The 17,991-nt window shown below is 51.8% G+C and overlaps 1 protein-coding gene across 2 annotated transcripts in view; it reads right to left on the reverse strand.

Moving 5' to 3' along the window:
* Positions 1–17,991, reverse strand: part of FSTL4 (follistatin like 4) — a 413,592-nt gene that overhangs the window by 87,726 nt on the left and 307,875 nt on the right. The window lies entirely within an intron of this gene.

Consider the following 17,991-nt stretch of genomic DNA (forward strand, 5'->3'; position numbering starts at 1 on the left):
TAATTTTCCCAAACTGGAAACAAGCTGGTACATCAACCCAGGTGGCATATTCTTACAACAGAATATTATCATCAATGAAAAGGAACAAACTCCTGCTATAGATGAAGTGACAATAGGCAAATCTCACATAGTTTGAAGCAAGCAGCCAGGCACACAGAGGTCATTCTGTATGAGTCCATTGATATAAAGTTCAAACATAGGCAAAATTACTCTGTGATATTAGAAAGACAGGGTAATAGGCTGGGCACGGTGGCTTACTCCTGTAATTCCAGCACTTTGGGAGGCCAAGGCAGGTGGATCACCTGAGGTCGGGAGTTTGAAATCAGCCTGGCCAACACGGTGAAACCTTGTCTCTACTAAAAATGAAAAAATAAATTAGCTGGGTGTGGTGGTGTGTGCCTGTAATCCCAGCTACTTGGGAGGCTTAGGCAGAATTGCTTGAACCTGAGAGGCAGAGGCTGCAGTGAGCCGAGATTGTGCCATTGCACTCCAGCCTGGGCAACAGAGCAAGACTCGGTCTCAAAAAAAAAAAAAAAAAAAAAATGGAAAGAAAAGTGGGATGATAATTGTGTCAGGTAGGAGGACGGGTATGGGGATTGGGTGCGGGCAGGAAGGAGGGCATCTGAGGTGCTGGTGGCACCGTGTTTCTCATGGGGACAGTGGCTGCACAGCATGCTCCTGTCTGCTTCATTGAGCTGTGCATTTTTCTGTGTATGCTGCAATCCACTTACTTTCTAAAAAATAACTGAAATATTATCACAGAAAACATAGGGCTAAACAGCAGATACAATCTTTACAGAGGAAAGAATGTATTGCTATTCCCCATCAGCTTCCATCTCTCTGCCCCTGGGCAAGTCCTGGGAGGAGCCTGCAGGAAGGCTGGGGCCCTCCTAGACCTGACTTGCCCCTTGGGGTGGGCCCCTGACGCTCTGGATAAAGCAGCCTCATGAGTGGGGCTGACTCTGGGGGATCCTGGGGCCCTGGGCTTTCTTCCCCCACCAGCATGATGTAGGAGGAAGCCCTCTTCTGAACTGTTTTTGGGGGTTCATGCCAGGGACACTTGGTGCTGATGGGAAGCAAAAGATAAAGAACAGCCAGTCCGGAGTAGGCGGGGGCCTCATAGCAAAGATGCCATGCGACAAGGGATTTCATCACCCTGTGCCCATTCTTGTGACCAGAGCTGTGTGCTCTTCTGAGCTCAGTCCCATGGCCTGGAACATTGCGGCCCTCACCACAACAGCAGGAGGGTGAGCCTAATTCACAGGTGGGAAAACTAACCCCAGGAACCTTAAGAGATTTGCATGGGTGCCCCCAGGATCACCCCCAGCACATCAGAGGTGACTGGCCTCATGGCCTGTACAAAGTGCTGCTGGGCTGACACAGTGACATTCAGAAGCAGAGAGGTCCCATGACTGCCTTCAAGAATGGCCAGTCTATAGGAGGGCTAGGCATCCTGTCCAGAGGCCTGTCTCCCTAGAGCTCTGGGGTTCCATGTGGCATGTGTGTTTGGAGCAAAGGGGTCTTGTGAAGCCCTGTGTAACTCTCTCAGCTCCCCAGGCCCTCTGCCACACCTCGGCTGCAGTCTTGGCTTGTGTTCCCAAATCCTACTTGTCCTCCAGCCACATGGAGAGCCCTTCCATTTTCAGGAGTCCCAGCTCCCAGCAGGGCTCTGTCTGTGCTGGAACTTTCTTTCCCATGTTCTTTCAGGGCTGATACCAGCGTATGCTTCCTGCTCTCTCAGGAGTTGGGTGTGTCTTAGTGATGACTTTTTCCCTGCAACACTGTCTAAGGGAGCTCAGACCTGGTCTCCTGCCTGTCCCAGAAGGCCATACCAGGTGAGGTGGCATCAGGAAACTTCCTGGGGGACATGAGAGGTGCAAGGAAGACCTCAGTGGAACACTGGACCCTAGGAGCTGAGCTCAGATGGACATGTCCCTCCCTAGAGAGGGTTCCGACAGGTCTGCAGGCCACTGCCATCTAGAAAACACCAGCCGCTTCCTCACAGCTATGCAGGGGCATTTCTTGCTCCGGACCAAGATATTAGGCAGGCATGAGCCCTTCAAGACAATCTGATCCCCTGCTCCTCCCACGGATGAATCAACTAAGGCCCAGATGGCAAGGTAGCCTCAGGTTTACAGGGCAGTAATAGCCTTCCTGGGCCTGAGTAGCTGAAGATGTAGCTACACATGTGTTTTGCCCGCCCTGCACTGGGAGGCCCCAGCTCCTTGCCAGTCCTGGCCAGCAGGCTTATACTGTGTGGTTGCAACTCAAATGCTGCTGTGAAGCTGGGGGTTCGTGCAAAAGAATGTCAGTTTCTATAGAGAAGTTCTTTAGAACTGACTGTGTGTTCTCTGTACTTCTAGTGCCCTAGACCAGGGGTTCCCAATCTCTAGGCTGTGGATGGTCCATGGCCTGTTAAGAGCCGGGACACAGCAGGAGGTGAGCAGCGTGCACTGAGTTCTGCCTCCTGTCAGATCAGCAGCAGCGTTAGATTCTCAAAGGAGCACAAACCCTATAGTGAACTGTGCATGTGGGGGATTTAAGTTATGTGCTCCTTATGAGAATCTAATGCCTGATGATCTGAGGTTGAACAGTTTTGTCCGAAATCATCTTTGTTCCGCTCCCCAACTCCCAGTCTGTGGAAAAACAGTCTTCCAGGAAACCGGTCCCTGGTGCCAAAAATGTTTGGGAATGCTGCCTTAGCCTGTTGCCAACAGGTGGGGCGCGGGAGCCTGGCAAGGAGATGCAGGCTGAATCTGGGTTGGCCGTGTGCACACATCTCCTAGGACGGTCCAAGGGGAATGTGAGCGCGGGGAGGGTGGAAGTCACAGGATCGGAGTGCTCAGGTGGGGTGGAGGGGCCACAGGGCTGGCAGGCCTGTGAGACCCGTGTCACGGCATGAGGCAGGGTCATGTGGCAGGGGCATCCTCCTTGGGGCCTATGGTGGGTTGAGTCGTGTCCCCAACCCCTCACCAAATTCATGTCTATTAGAACCTCAGAATGTGACCTGATTGGAAAATAGAATCTTTGCAGATATAATTACTTATGGATCTTGAGATGAAATCATCCTGGATTTACTGTGGGCTTGAATCCGGTTACTGGTGTCCTTATGAGATGAGGAGAAGCCATGGGGGACAAAGAAGGAGGCCCTGTGAAGATGGAGGCAGACACTGGAGTTACGTTGCTGCAAGCCAGGGAATACCAGGAGCCACCAGAGGTGGAAGAGGCAAGGGCCTGGAGACTTTGAAGGGAGTGTGGTCCTGCCAACACCTTGATTTCTGGCTTCTGGCCTCCTGAGTGGTGAGAGCACACGTTTATGTGGTTTAAAGCCACTGTGTGATCATCTCTCATATCAGCCCTAGGAAACCCACGGAAGGTCCTTATTGCACTTAGGGAGCAAATCGACCTCTAGCACCCTCTAGGCCTCAATGTGGCCACCTGCTCTGACCCCTGGCCAATCATTTCGGTACCAACCACAGCCTCATTACATGGATGCGAGTTCAGGTGGCAAGTGGCAGGTGGGCATGGGGAGGGGGTGAGGGGAGAGACCTTGAAATGGCAGGTTGCAGGCTCAGTTGGCCCACTCATACCCGCTGCAGTTAGCACAGAGCTTGCCGCCTCAGAGCCCAGGCATAAATATTTGTGAGTCGAGTTATTCCCAGTCAAGACTGATGCCATTTGGGACATGGACTGGGCCAGGGGTGTGCAGATGAGGCATAAAAGTCATCCCCGAGCTGCTCTGAAAACTGCTCTCAAAATGTGGCAGCACCAAGTCCCCAGCCCCAAAGCAGGTCTCCAAGATACTGCCCACAACTGGGAGGCTCCCCTCAGCTGCCTGGTCTTGCTCCTGATGTTTTGCCAGGGCTTAGCACAGAGCCTGGGAACACACATCCTCCAAAAACCGAGGCCCACTCAGAGCCACAGGGTAGCCACTGAACGCAGAGTAAAGACCACCCCCTTTCTGCAATGGCCTCCCCTACAGCTTCCCTGGCCCTCCACATTCCAGCCATGCTGGCCTGCCTCCAGCCCTTGACTACAGCAAGCGCCTCCCTGTCTCCAGGTCTCCCGGACATCTGGCTAGTTCCTCTCACCTCCCTGTCTCTTCCTTTACATTATCCCTCAGACAGGTGCCCTACCCATAACTACCCAATCTAGAGTAGACTGCCACTGTTTTCCTATCTTTCTCCCCAGAACTGTAAGTTCTCCAAGGGCAGGAACCACATCTGGCTTTGCTTACCATCAAATGCCAGCAGCCTGCCCAGTGCCCCACACATGGAACGTGCTGGGTAAACAGTTGGTGGGTGAGCAGTGAGCCTGCACACTGGTCCCTGTGTCTGGGACACCCCCTGGAGTCGCTTGTGTCCTGCCCCTTCCACCAGCCCAACCTCCTTGGAGCCCTGAGCCAGCTGGTTCTCTACTTTAGCTCAAATCCTGGGCCTGGTGTTTGTGATCTGCATTAATGGCCTGAGGGACACTTGAAGGTCTTGAGTCCAGAGACCCCAGAAGGTCCCTGCTGACTGTTGCCTGAAACGCTTTTCCTAGGAAAATATCTCTGAAATAGGTTGGACTTAGGAGGCAAATAATAACAGTAATAAAATCTGACATTCCCTGAGCACCCTGCCTCGCACTCTGCTAAGCCCTTTACACACATTTTCTCCTTGAACCCTCAGAACAATGTTTCTGTACAATTACTTCCATTGTACAGATGAGAAAACTGAGACTCAGACAGGTAAATCTGCCCAGCTCTGCAGGATTCCTGAGCTGAGCTCCCTAAAAGCTGCTGCAGTCCTGGGCCAGGACTCTTCTATGATTTGGGCTGAATAGCTGGAACCAGACAAAAAAAGTGGAAGGCTATGATGGACGTGGAGACGGAAGGGGAGTGGCCAGGGAGGGGTTTTCTTTTCGCCTGAGCTACCAGTTGAGGGTCTGCACTGGCAAGGCCCCTTGTTCTGGACTAGGGCAGTCCCAGTCCCCAGGACATGAAGAGGGGATATAGATTTTGGAGGATTTGGCTTTTCCAGGGCATGGGTTGGGTCTCAAAGGAGCAGGTCATGGGGTTTGGGTCAGGACTTCTGGGGAGAATGGTGGCTGAGATTTCACTAGATGAGTTGTTGACAAACCTGGGTCTGAAATCCAAGGTTCTAGGCTCCCAGACTAGAGACCAGGCCAGAGCCTGGCCTATCAGGTGGGTGGAACTGGTCAGGAATCTAGGCACCTATGTTTTCCCCGAAGCATGAATTCACAGAGCACTCATGATGTGCCAAGCCCCATGTAAGCTCTTGGGAATGGCAGATGAGTGAGTCCAGGGGAGGCAGATGAGAAGAGACATGGGAAATGCTTGGTGGGCATCTGTGGTGTCCTCAAGGCCTCTCTGAGCAGGAGACACTTGAACTGAGTCTTAAAGGAGTTTGCCCAGAAGATGGGAAGAGTAGGGCCTGAGGAGGGGCTTCCAAGCAGAGGAAACAGTATGTGCCCTTCTGTGGGCACACATGAACATGGCCAGGAGCACCAAACCACATGCTCAGGGAGTGGTAGAAATTCCTGAAACACTGGGGCCCCAGAGGAGTCTTCCTGGTAGATCCTTGCGTGTTCCAGGGTAGGAAATCTGTGGCCATTTGGGGGAGAAGCCACCAGTTCTGGTTTCCTGCCAGCTCACAGTTGCATTGTTGAGTCCCAATTAACATTCATGGAATAACTGAAACATGTAATTGGAAAACTTAAAATGCATTTTAATCCCATTAGCAGCAGGATCATTTCTCCCATATGATTCTTCTTGGGGGTGAGTTGGAGGTGCAGCAGTGGCTCCTGTGGGTGGGAGCAGAGGCCTTCTGTTCTGGGAATGACAGCCATCCCCTCTTCATGCCCTGGGGGCTGGGACTGCTCTGGTGTGCCCTGAACAGAGACCTGAGTTGCTTCACTGGTGAGTGAAACCTGCTAACTCCATCTGGTCAATGGGAACTGCCCTGAACCCTCACCTGGGCTCAGCCCCTTTGAACCAGGGGTTTGTCACCCTTGCCCTAGTCGTCTGAAGCCCTGAACTACTGCTCTGACAGGGTCTGTACTGACCTTGTTACCACAAAGAGCAGAAGCCTCTTTCCCAGGAAGATAACTTTCTCTAAACAAATACTACAGTCTTGCAATGCTCATCTGACACTTGTCTCTTTCCAAAGAGATAGCCATTAATACTTGTCAAGTTCTGAGAAATGATTTGGGAGCAGAGGGGCATGGAATGTCTGTTAGCACAAGGTTGGGGCCCTGGGCTGGAGGAGATACACCCCATCAAAGTAAACATGCCATTGTTATCTCACCAGGCACGAGGGAAACCTGCTGCTCACTTCTGAGAGCTGCTCATTGGTGACAGAGATTTTCAAGAGTGGTGGTGGAGAAACTGGGTGTACTGAACTGTTTGCATCCTAAAGATGTGCTGCCCTTCCTGGAGTCCTCTGGGCCTCTAAGCCTAGCTTGTGTGTGTGTGTTACAGGGGTGGGCAGTGTTCTCCAAGGCTCTAATGGGGCCATGCTGTGCCTTGAGACTCCAGCTGGTGGGGCTGGCCCTTGTCCAAATGGTGGACAGTGACCTGGGCCCTGTCTTGGAAAGATGTGTCCATTGGCAAGTGATAAAGAAAGCAATACAAGTCACTGAGACACAGCTGATGAGGAGTCTATTGCACGGTCCAGACCCGGGGGGACAGTCTGCTTTCCACTTCTCTGTCTCACCTTCCTGTTCATCCCAAATAATGCCAGACACATGGTGGCATTTCTTCCTGTACAGACCTGGGGCAGCAGATCCCCAGGGATAAGCAAATTCTAGTGCTGCTTGGGGTGGAATCGAGAGCAGGCCCTGGAAGTGTTTGGCCATAAGCTCCATTTGCCAGGGGCAGTGGCTCATAGAAACCATTATGAGGAATTGGACAGTGGGCTGTTGGCTCACAGCACTGCATGGGTGTAGGGCAATATATTGGTCTGCTCTCACACTGCTATAAAAAACTACCTGACACTGGGTAATTGATGAAGAACAGAGATTTAGTTGATTCGCAGTTCCTCAGGCTGTACAGGAAGCATGGCTGGGAGGCCTCAGGAAACTTACAATCATGGCAGAAGGCAAAGGGGAAGCAAGCATGTCTTACTATGGCAGAGCAGGAGAGAAAGAGCAAAGGGGGAAGTGCTACACACTTTTAAAACATCAGATCTTGTGGAAACTCACTATCATGAGAGTGGCAAGGGGGAAATCCGCTCCCATGATCCAATCACCTCCCATCAGGTCCCTCCCCCAGCATTGAGAATTACAATTCAACATGAGATTTGGGTGGAGACACGGAAACAAACCATATCAGGCAAAGACCAGGAGACACATGTAGAAGGCAAGATGTTATCCGCACAGAAGTGGGAGGAGGCTGCCCACCACTGGCCCTTCTCTCATGCTGATCCAGCCCCAACCTCAGAGAGACCATCTGCAAATCTGGAACTCCAAGCACATCATCAGGAGCAATTCTCACAAGTCCATGCTCCCAGGTCAGACCACTGCTAATCAAAGTGTTGCTTCTTCTAATTAGAGTGAGTCAAGTCATTAAAAACACTATCCTTCAATTGTTGGAGTGTGACATTTCTTCTTGATCCTAAGACAGATGCCCCTCAGGACAGAAGTGGAACTGGAGGGAGGGGAAGGAGTGAGCAGAGGGCAGCAGTAGTTCTGCTGCTGAGGCCCTGCTGATGTGAGCAGTGCCTGCCCGAGCAGTCTCCTCCCTCTACATCCTTGCCATTATCCTCTTCCTCTTCCCACCCAACCTGTGCAGACACAGGGTCTGGCATGTGCTGCTCTGGAACCACTCCTTGGACTCTGCCTTGGGCACTTGCTCTTTTTGTTAAGTCCTTGGGCAACCCTCCTGGAGAAGATTCAGGCATCCAAGATTTGGATGAACCCCCACAGGCCAATCTTCTTGGCATTTTCTGCTTTGAAATGGTTATAAACTCTCTCAAGTTGGAGAGGATGCTTGGTGTCAGATGCTGGAGGATATCTGACATGGTCCCTGCCTTCCTTAACATATTAGCTTTTTGCCTGGAGGGAGTCCTGGGGTAGGGTAGGGGAGTAAACAGACCCACGGGAAGAGATAGGCTGAGTAGGGTGTTGGGGTGCTGTGAAAGGACTGGCTAGGGCACGAGACCTAATGAGCAGGCAGAGGTGCTCAGACTTGGTGAGGTGGGAAATAGGGAGCCAGCAAAGGCTCTGGAGTAAGTGTGCACGAGATGATAGGTGATGCTATGGAAGCCCCGCTGGGCAGCCCTGAGAGTGGTCAAAACATGGCATTGAGTCAGTAGGGACGCCCTTGTTTTGTCCCTTCTATGCCTGGCTAGTTCATGAGGGAACAGGGAGATTTGCACAAAGTTTATTTGCCCTCTGATTATAAATGGGCAGGGCGCTGTTTGAAGGAAGAGAAGGCAAGAAATATTTGTAAACAATGAGAAGAAAAGCGAGAAGACAAATGGAAATTTTGATGGAGGTGGCACTGCTAAAACCTTGTAATAGTAATAATATTTCAGCTTTGACCAGTGTCCTGGCAGAATGAGGGGAACACACACAGCTCAAGTGAGGTTCGGTCAGGTGCCAGCTTGCTGGGACCCTAGCCTTTCCCTGAAGGCTGCCTCTGGTACCAAAGGTTCTCTCTGACTTGGGCAGGAAAGGTCCCCCATTCCCTTGGCCCTAAAATGTTACCCTCAGAACTGCCATGGAGTAGGATCTGAATTCTCACATTTTCCTCTTAACAGTTCCAAAGGAATGATTTCCCGGTTTCCTCCAAGGTCAAGTGCATGTCCTGCCACCACAAGGAGTTTCCCTCACTCACCTCACGTGACCTTCGTCCGTGAGGAAGTCACACAAAGCTCCCAGCTGTGGAGTCAGTCGGTCACACAAAGCTCCCTGGCGAGTCAGTCTCTGAGGATCACTCAGACTATGAGGTCCAATGGCTCCTTCGCTGCCCCAGCTGCACCCAGCTTAGCACCACCTGGCCCGGTTTGGTGATTCACTTTCCATAAACCTCAGGATGGGCCCGCAGGCTAGGCCACGCCCAGGCATAAACTTTGCCAAGACCTGTCCACTGGGCTCTCAGCACTCTCAGGGTTGCCCACTTGCCCAGAGCACGAAGTTCTAGAAAGGGAGCTGGATCGGTGGCCCTATCTGCCAGGGCACCAATAACTAAGCTCTGTGCCAAGCCCTGTCCTGGGTGCCTGAGCACAGCAGAATCTGACCTGCCCTGTGTCCATGGCACTTGCAACCTAGGTGTGGGTGTGACATGGTCATGACACAAGGCTGACCTCTAAGCATCCCTGGGTGTGATGTTGTGCAGTGCTTAGGAGCCTGGGTTCTAATCCCAACTCCACCATTTACTGACTATGCAACCTTGGGCAAATTTCTTAACCTCTCTGGACCTCAGTTTCCTCTTCTATAAAATGGGACTCAGAATCTGCCTCATAGACTTTTAGTGAGGACTGAATATGTGAAAACTATTTAGCATGTATCAGGCACATGGTTAACACTTGCTAGGTACTAACAGAGAGGGACAACAGACCTTAGAGCTTTGGAGGCCCTACCCAGATCTCCACATTCAGGCATGTAAAAACACTCGGAATGAGGCCTAACTTTTTCTGAAGAGATCTTGTTTCTGTGGAGCACATTTTTGATGTACATCCACCCGCTACAAGTTAATCGCCTCTTCAGTCTTGACTAAAACCTTTCTTCTCACCCATAGGCTATGGTTCAAAAGGCTTAAAAAGTCAACTCATGACCCGTGTGGCTCTCTGGAGCCCATGGATGTTGCCCCAGCTGGAGGCCACACCATCACATTGGGGACCCTCCACTATGCATCTGAAGCAAGGTAGGACTGCAGGCAGGGGACTTAGGGAGGGCTTCCTGGAGGAGGTGGCGTCTGAGCTGGTCCACAGTGGACTGCAAAGATCCTAACAAGCAGATCAGCCTTCTTTGCTGCTTTTTGGAAACACTTTTGTTTCTCTCTGTTTTTACTTAAAGTGTCAGTGAGCGTCTGGAAGTTTTAAGACACACTGATCACCTCAATGCTGCCCTCAGACCACATCTCTCCATGGGGCTTGAATGGAGAATTTTCAATCCCATAAAAAGAAAACCTAATTTGAGAAGTACTGATTGTAAATATCATTCTGTCTCTCTTACTTAAAAACAAAGCCTCGACTCTGGGCAGCCCCTGCATTGCCTGGTTGCATTCCCATCTTTATGTTCACAAGTCCAAATACCAGTGCTTTTCAGGAAGAAATCCTTAGCTTTCAGTGTGTTAAAGCTTTGTAGGTTGGCCGGATGCGGTGGCTCACACCTGTAATCCCAGCACTTTGGGAGGCTGAGGCGGGCGGATCATGAGGTCAGGAGATCGAGACCATCCTGGCTAACATGGTGAAACCCTGTCTCTACTAAAAATACAAAAAATTAGCTGGGCGTGGTGGCGGGCGCCCGTAGTCCCAGCTACTCGGGAGGCTGAGGCAGGAGAACGGCATGAACCCAGGAGGTGGGGCTTGCAGTGAGCTGAGATCGCACCACTGCACTCCAGCCTGGGCGACAGAGCAAGACTCCATCTCAAAAAAAAAAAAAAAAAAGAAAAAATGCTTTGTAGGTGACTATTCTACCGAGGAGGTGAACACTACTGCTGGGAGTCTGTGAATGACAGCTGCATGCACATCTGTTAAATCAGCAGCGGCTTGGGATGCTACCTGGGTGCTGGCCTATGACGGAGGCTGCAGTTGGGTCATTTCATTTCCTAAGATGCAGGCATGGGCATCCCAACCAGCTCAGCTCTGGATCTGCTTCTCCCCTGCCCAGAGCTTTGGATGGCTGTTCTTGGCCTCTCACTCCAGGCCTCTATATTCTGACTGACCTGACACTGTGGTCCCCACTGCCCCCTGCCGCCTGCACTCTGCTCTAGGATGACAGCAGTGCCGTTTCTTGAATGTATTTTGTGTCCTCCAGCCTCAGTGTCTTTCTTTGCTCCCACTGTTCTTTCTGCCCTTTACTCCAATCACACACATCCTTCTGGATGCCATTCAAATGCCAAACACCACCTCCTCCAGGGAGCCTGCCTTCCATGACTGCCACATCACGAGCACTCTGCATCTCTCCCTCATACCATATCCCCAATCTCCTGCCTCAGGAAAGCAGAGAAAGGCTATTTGTTTTGGACTTGGACTTGCCTGGATTTAATCCCAGCTGTGCTATTGCCCGACCTCAGTCATCTCATCTGTAAATTGGGGTTAATAATAGTACCTGTTTGAGGACTGAACTACATACAATATAAATGATTTAACGTAGTGCCTGGCACAAAGTAATGCCTCAGTAAAGAACAATTATTATTTTAAAAAATGATGAATGTATTTTGAGTATTCCAGCCTCACCTCTTACTAACTAGGTAGCCCTGGGAGTGAGTGACTTAACCTCTCTGAGGGTGGGGCTTTGCGGACTCCGCAGGCCTTAGATGAGAGTTTTGGAGACAGGCTGCAGAGGCCCTATAGTAGAGGCCCCTCTGTCCCGGGGGTCCCCCATGGTGGGACAGGGAGCCCCAGGCACCCTCAGCAGCACAGCCAGGGAGAGGCTGCTGCCTGCCCCTCCCAGGCCTGTCTGGGTCTGCTCAGGCCCCATTCCTGGCCCGCTCACTGTATTGAACTGTTTGGAGCGATGTTGCTGTTCATCTGGAAACAGCTTCATATTCAGTACGCACAAGACCAAACACAGACCCTGCCCAGCCACGAGGGGCTCAAAACCTGTCACAGTCACAATGCTCAGAGCCCCCAGCAAGAAATTCATCAAGATGAAGCACCAAGCTTTTAAAGAGCCTCTGCCTGAGCCCCTTGGCCCTGGATGCTGGGACAGGGCCTGCCTAGGGAGAGCCTTTGTGTCCTGGAAAGTGGAGGTAGACCCAAGGCCCCAAGGTGCCTGTGAAAAGGGCTCTGGCCTCGCTTGACTGACCTATCCAAGTGGCAGCCCCTGTCAGGACAGCTGGACAGCGCTGGAGGGGGCATCTGGGGACTAAGCATCACTCCATTTTTCTGGGTCGCATGTCCACCTTGATAATTGTTCCTCGGTTACAGGAAAACTGTCTGCTCTCTTTCTACAAAGACTGAGGTGAGGGTCTGTCAGAGGCTGCTCTCCATACCCTAGAGGTGGTGCTGTGCCATCCTCCCGTCTCTGCAGCCTGGGCTCAGAGGCACAGCCTGGCCTGGAGGAGGCCCTTGGGCAAGGGAGCTCCACAGAGTGTATGCCCCTCTTTGTTGCAGCATTTCTCAGGAGCCAAGGTCAGCTCCCAGCCACCCTTGGGAACTGGGATAACAGTGGAAACCTTGGGGGCTGTGAGGTCTGGAGCCTCAGGGCAAAGCAGGGCAGAGCTGAAAATGAGGTCACAACTCCAACTGCCCCGCCATTGATCTGCCCACCTTTAGCAGGTACTTAATACTGAAGGAATTATATTCTTGAATCTCCACTCCTAATCCTTCCTCTGAGCCTTTCTCTCACCTTGAAGTAGAACCCTTTCCTTCTCTATCTGTCCAAATCTATCCCATCTTCATTCTTCAAGATCCAGCCTTAGCCCATCTTCTTCCAGGAAGCCCAGATGGTTCCATAGCACCTATCATCCTAACCCTGTGGTTTAGCACTTGATATTTACATACCTCCTTCTTGCCTGGGAGCCCCACTTCCCTAGATGGGTCGGGAGCTCCTGAGAGCAGGGCCTGGGCTGCCACTTTCTCCCCTTCCTGAATGAATGACTGCACGTGTCTCCCTTCCCCAGGATCCATGCTGAAGGAAAAGGCCTCTAAGACACAGGGCAGAGGGGCAGGTGTCCTGCTGTGGTAGGCACCTGTCTTCCAGCTTGCCCAACTCTGGGACTAGTCCTGCAGCCTGTCCTGGCACAGATGTAGCACAAAGCCTGACATTCTGCCTCCAGAGCTGCCCAAAGACCAGCACCAAGCCTTTAACTGGTAATACAACCTGACGGTACCATGTCCCAGTGATGGGTGGGGGGGACTTATTTCATCTTGCTCAGCCAGGCACAGAGTTGTTTATTTCAACTCTCTTTGGCTGTCAGTTCACTTGATGAGAAATAGAAATGGAGCAATGACTTCTGAAACAAAAAGAATCTTGTCTCAATTGCATTTGTATTCAAATGGGCAAAATAAATTCCAGGGCCTTTCTGAGAGTGTGCCGGGAGTGAGGCCTGTGTGCAAAGGGGGTGCTGATGGCTCTCCATCCCCGAGAGAGCGGCCAAGATTAAGAATTCAGCCTCAGAACAAACCTTCAGCAGCCAATCTGTTAGGCAGCTGCCCAGGTGCAGCACCAGCAGGGTGCGGCTCCTCGCAAAAGCAGCCTGGTGATTAATTATTGTGTCTTGCCATCCAGGACTGTGAGGAGGAGAGTGAATAAATGACGGGGAATTTTATGTACCCATGATGGGCAGGAGACAGGTGAGACTGTTTGCTGCTCTAAGTGAACAGAATGTTTGGAGCTGCATCAGAGGGCACTCGCAATGCCTGCACCTCTGCTGACCCCCTCTGCCGCCAGCACTGGGCGAATGAGGAAAATGGAGCTGGGGGCAGAGCTCCTGTGAGGGCCATCGGGGAGTCCTTGAGCCTCTGCGGCATGGAGATAAGGCAAAGCTTCCAGCCTGGGTCTTCCCTCTTCATCTGGCATCCCTGCTTCCCAGCAGGCCAGCAGCCTTGGGAAGGGGTCCCACATGGGCGACTGGGGCCCCAGGGAGTTGTACTTTCCACTGGGTCTGTGGATTATGACATGGCTATCTGAAGCCCCTGAATTTTAGCTCTAGGCATTATGCCTAGGCTGTGTGGTCTCCTAGGATGAGGTAAAGCAGGAACCACAGGGGCCACAGCAGAGGGTGGCATGTGGCTTCCAACACAGCCCCCGCCCCTGGAGCCCTCTTGGATGGCTCTAAGCACTGCCCTCAGCTCAGTGACCTCAGCACACTTGGGGATGGACAGGCCGGCAGACAGGCCCATGGCTCCAGGCCACCTGCCCTTGGCCTGCGGTCCCTCGCCTGCAATGTGGACCGCTTCTCTTCAACATGACCCCCTGTGGGACCCCACTGAAATGACAATATGGCTGAATGCTGGCCAGCCTGTCAGGGAGGAGATCGAGCCCAGTGAGCCCGCAGTGCTGGGCTTCCCACTCTTGTGCCACATCTCCCAGCCCCTCAGTCTCCCTAGAGCCTCCGTCTCCGACTCCCCACCCATCTCCTGAGCCTGCGCTCAAGGTCACGTGCAGCTTCTCAAAGACTCAACCGCCCACTTGGAAGCATTTAACGATCTGATTACAAAAGAAGTACAATGGGAAGGGGGAAAATATGTTGGTGAGACAGGAGACACAGGAGGGGAGGTGAGTTTGGGGGAAGAGCGGGCAGTTGAGTCACACTAAGTGTGTGGTGCCTCTAAGTAATGACCCTTGGACCCCTTGGTCCCCTTGGACCTTAGGGACTGCTGAAGACCTGGTGCTGGAAACCTCATGTCTGGAGGCATGGGTGGGACAAGACCCTCCCCAGGGCAGAGTAAATTGAGGGGAGCAGCACACCTGAGTGTCTCAGACAGGCCCTCCATCTGTTTTTGTAAATCAAGTTTTCCTGGAACACAGACACATTCATTTGTTTACATTGTATCTACAGCTGCCTCACATTGCAATGTCAGAGTTCAATGGCTGTGGTAGACACTGTATGGCTTACAAGACCTAAGATGCCTACGTCCTGGCCCTCTACAAAGAAAGTGTAAGGGGCTGGCAGGGGAAAGGAGCTCACTTTAAAATAAGATGGAGAACAGGTGGCCAAAAAGGTGGAGAGCAAATGAGCATCTCAAGGAGGGAGAGGTCCGGAGGGCCTTATCTGCAGAGAGGTCAGACTGGATAAAGATAGGAGTGTTCTCTGGCTATGCCAACAGCAAGGCAAGAGTGACCTGTTGCAGGCCTCAGTTCCTGTACAGGTGTCGGGGAGGTGGGGAGGGTGTGGACGGAGCACAGAGGGAAGCCAGGGGTCAGGATTAAGGCCATGGAGTTGATGAGAACAGCCAGCCTTTCTGAAGACGCTTGGCTAGTTCAGTGGGAGGGGAGAGGGCTGTGGGCCATAGGGTACATGTTTCAATCAGCAAGCCCTTCAATTTCAGACCTAAGCCTTGAACACTTTTCTAAAATATCAGAGACTGCTTTCCTACCTTGGTTACAACTGTCCAGCAGCTTCCCAGACTCGGCCCTGCCAGGCCTTGAGTCTCCACCCAGCCCATGGAGATGGGCACTGGCGGATGGAGGATCACAGAGAGAGGGGAGTGGCAGACCCAGGGCAGAGCCTTGGGGTCGTGCTGCCCTGGTACTTTCCCGAGAAAGAACTCGCCAGTTCTTTCTCCATCTCTGACCCCTTTTCCACACCAGAATGCAGAAAACAAGTCCACCTTGCCATGCAGCCTTCTCTGACCCATGGCTCCCAACCCTTCTTCCTGGGGCTGCACTGGCCTCTGGGTTCTCTTTGTGGCACAAGAGCTCAGACCACCAGGCCTGCCTGGAAGGGGCCAAGGGGTGTGAACCATGCCCTTTCCTCCAGGCCCCAGTCCTCCTGCCTCTACATGCTACCTCCCAAGGCTGTGCCTCCCTGCCCCTACCTCGCACAGCTTGAGCACAGTGGCCACTCCAGGAGGGGTTGAGTCAGCCCACTGGCCTCCTGGGGTGTGCCATCATGATTCATCACAGTGGTGCCACAGCCAGGCCTGAGGCCCACCTGTGAATCAAAAAAAAAAAAAAAAAAAGTGTGAAGTAGCAAACTCATCATTTGAGACTCTCACGCTTCCTGAGATGAGATGATTCCCATTAACAAAACACCTCCATTTTCAGAAAATCCATGTTCACAGCTTGCTCTGTAGAGCCTGCCCCCACAAGTTATGATTTATATTTTATTACAAGGTGAAAAGAGACAAAAAAAATCCTCACAAGGAAAAAAAAAAGCCCACTGACTCTTTACAGCAACTCCCAGGGCATTTGATTTAAAGGGACATTGTCATCTTTAATGTTTTCATTTCGAGGAATTAGAGAGCGCCGCTGCGATAATTTAGAAGCTCCTGATTTAAGGGGCAGCCTTCGTGGTCTAGCTTCACTGTATTTCCCTTTTTATGATTCCAGAGAGTATTTTCTGAGAGATAATAATGTTGGGTGATATTTCTCCTTTGTCAGGTGGAGGCCTGAGAAGAAAATTAAAAGAGATCCTTTCTTCTCCCCTCTGTGAGGCCAGGCTATGGACTGCGGAGGACTGTCACAGCCACCTCCTGCCACTCCATCTCCACAGGGCCTGACCCTGCCTTCTGGCGCCCCCAGCACTGAGAAGGAGAGACAGGCGGCCATCTTGGCCCTGCGGGGAACTCTCGGAATGGTCTTCACTGTTCAGCTCCTTCTCTCCCGACTGCCACCCCACACAAGGGCCACAAGAGCCTCCCAGAATCATCTTTCTTTTTGTGCTCTTTTCTGTTCCCACTTTTGCATCTGTGTTCAGGTCTTCTACAGCCTCTGGAGTTTCCTAGCCCTCACTCTTCCCTGTGGGTGTCTACAGGTCGGTCCTCCTCAAACTGACTTTGACCACACCTTCCAGGCTTCCCGGGCTTCCTTGACATGCCCAAACTCCGTGGCCTGCATGTCTTTGGCAGAGAATGCTCTGTGTTCACCTCAACCTGCATCCATTCCCTCCTGTGGACACAGCTGGACTACATTTCCCAGCTCTTCCTGCAGTTGAGGGAGCCATATGACTGAGTTCTGGCCAGTGGAATGTGTCAGGAAGGATGGGTGCAAGGGCTTTGCTGGGCTCCAAAACAGCTCCTGCAAGCCCCTCTGGTATACTCTCTCCATCCCTCTGTATACTGGCCAGATGCAGCATCCAGTAAAGGAATCTGAGGCCCCAGGAGACGGAAGAACCACATACTGAAGATGCCCGAGTCCCCATGTCACTGTGTGCACAGAAACTGAACACCAGCCTTGAGCTATTACAGGAATGAAGAACAAATCTTTGCCCTAATAAATATTGCACTAAGCCCCTGAGATTCGGGGGTTGTGTGTTTCTGCATTTAGCTCCCTAACACACGCTCTTGCTGCTCTTGTTCTAATCCCTCCCTCCAGCATCATTTCTTCTCTTTCATTTGTCCATGGCACGGGACGAGTTGGCTATATTAGATGGTCTGGAGCCTTCCCATCTGTTCTTACGCTTAGGCTGTTGCCTCTGACTGGGATGCCTTTTCCCACTCCCATACCTGCCTGTGAAATCCCATCTGCCCTCCTTTGTGAAGACTAATAGCATCATTTTGCTTAGCTATGTTACACCCTCCTCTCAGTTTCCATGGCGTTCTTTTGGCAACCATCCCACAGCCTTTTGCCTTGTTTTTGCACACATCTTGTTTTCCCATAGAAGAGTGGACTTCTTGGGGCCAGGGACCAAATCTTACTCATGGTCAACCTGTCTGTGTTGGAAGGTACTCTGTGTGGTGTCCAGGGTGTTAATTTTGGAGGACATCCCCTGATTTGAGTTTCATCTCTACCACCACATACAACTTTTCGATGCCTCAGTTCCTCTTCTGTAAAATGGGGATAAAGAGAGACCCTGCCTCAAAGAACCTGCTCTCAGGGAGAAAGGGAAACCTCCGTGCATGCTCCACGTGCCACCCACCATCCCTCTTTGCTACAGTCACCTGCCGACTCTGGGTTATGCCTCACCCCATTTCCTGTGTTGTAGCCTATGGCTAACAGTAGTCTCCCTTACATGCCACCTGTGTAAGCGCCAGGTGATTTAAACATCCAAGTTGATTACCTGCCAACTCTCCACCTTACAGGTGGCCATATCCTGGAGTCCAGACACTGTCATTACAAATAATGGCAGCCTGAAAACTCATATCTTCAGGCATCCTACTCTCTGATCACCTCCAATCTCTTCTGGTTTATTCTGTCTGGTATCCAGACTCCAAG

This window comes from Pongo abelii, chromosome 4, assembly GCF_028885655.2.
Source record: "Pongo abelii isolate AG06213 chromosome 4, NHGRI_mPonAbe1-v2.0_pri, whole genome shotgun sequence".
NCBI lineage: Eukaryota > Metazoa > Chordata > Mammalia > Primates > Hominidae > Pongo > Pongo abelii.